Source organism: Mus caroli, chromosome 9 (genome assembly GCF_900094665.2).
Source record: "Mus caroli chromosome 9, CAROLI_EIJ_v1.1, whole genome shotgun sequence".
Classification (NCBI taxonomy): Eukaryota; Metazoa; Chordata; class Mammalia; order Rodentia; family Muridae; genus Mus; species Mus caroli.
In genome coordinates, this window is record NC_034578.1 from 87,172,654 (window position 1) to 87,174,224 (window position 1,571).

Consider the following 1,571-nt stretch of genomic DNA (forward strand, 5'->3'; position numbering starts at 1 on the left):
ATACCTAATAAAAAAATTCCACATATATAATTACTGAACATTATGTGACCTTTGGTTTGGACTTATTCTGCTTTGAAAGATGCATAAAGTGGTAAGATGCATAAAGTTGTCGTGAGACTATCTTGATTACTGGGTATCTGATTGCTTTCTTGTAATATAATTTGATACCATTGACACATACTTGCCTCAGACATCATTGCTTTAAAGGCATGATGATAGTGTTTTCCTGACTTTTTCTAATAATTTAGAAAAGTGACTAAATCTGATGAAGACATCTGGGTGACTGTGTNTAAAGTTTTCATGTAACTGTAGTGCTTCTGAATGCAATGTCTTGAAATCTGAATGTTGATATGGTGTGTAAATGTCTATAATGCATAAAGATTAAAATATGAGTCTCTCATTTCTGTATTGAGAAACACAGAGTTCTCCCAAAATCTCTCATCATTTTTCTTTTATTCTGTCATCTCCAGCCAAATCCAATGCTTTTGGCAGAAAACAACTCCATACCACAGAAGAAATGCTAGTAAANAACAAACAAGAACAGAGTTTTATATGTTAGTTTTTCAAACCTTTCTACACATTTTCTCACTCAGATATCTATGCTTGTTTTCATCTAAAATTAATATCACTTCAAACCTTGTCTCTCAAACAGCTCCTGAAAGAAAACACTTAAGTGGAATAAATGGTGTGAATATCCCAAGGGGAATCTTTCTCTCTTTAGTACTTGTCCACGGCTAGGAGTGTTGCTAGAGGCTCCATAGCCTGTGAACTGTGTCAGAGATAATGTTTTGTGTTTGTGTAACACCTTTTTTGTGGCATTTGCCAAATACCCTGTGACTTGCATCGCTAATGTCTAAAACATCCCCATGGTTGTAGAGGTGAATTGAAGTGAGGGTTGTTATTTTAAACTTGAAGTCTTTGGAATGGGAATAATTGAAAAGCAAAGGTGCTGAACGCAGCAGATCTTGTGGAGAGCATATGGAGATGTTGTGGGTCCAGACACTCACTCCCTGTCACATCATTTGCACTGTTCACTATAAGTGAATCCTTCTTTCAGACCAGGAGAGCCATGACTGAAAGCTGAAAGGAAGGCACAGTGACTAAGCAACAGAGTGGAACCTCAGGGCCTCTGTGTTTCCCTTTTAATTCTGTTCCTAATTTGTGATGTGACCCCAAGAAACCCTTTGCCCTCTTTAAGCTTCAATTGTTTTACTTACAAAATAGTGTTATGTCAGCCATATTGCTCGGCACCCCTACTTTGCCCCCCAACACTCAGTCTTTTGTAGTGTCTTTTAATTAATTTGTTCATCTAGTCAACAAATATATATTGAACATCTTCTGTGTTTAAGACACTGGCCCAGACACTTGGACCTCTAAAAGAAATTAAGACATTATCTTAAATTTTAAAAATAGGAGCAGGCTCACTTAGAGGTATTTAAAATAACTTCGTCATGAGCCATTATACGTTAAATGTCATAGAATAAAGTAAATTAGATACCAAATGAATTCTGTGATTTTTGCCTCTGGTGTGTTGAGTTGACAGAAGGCTCTTGATAAAGTGGAAGAAATAA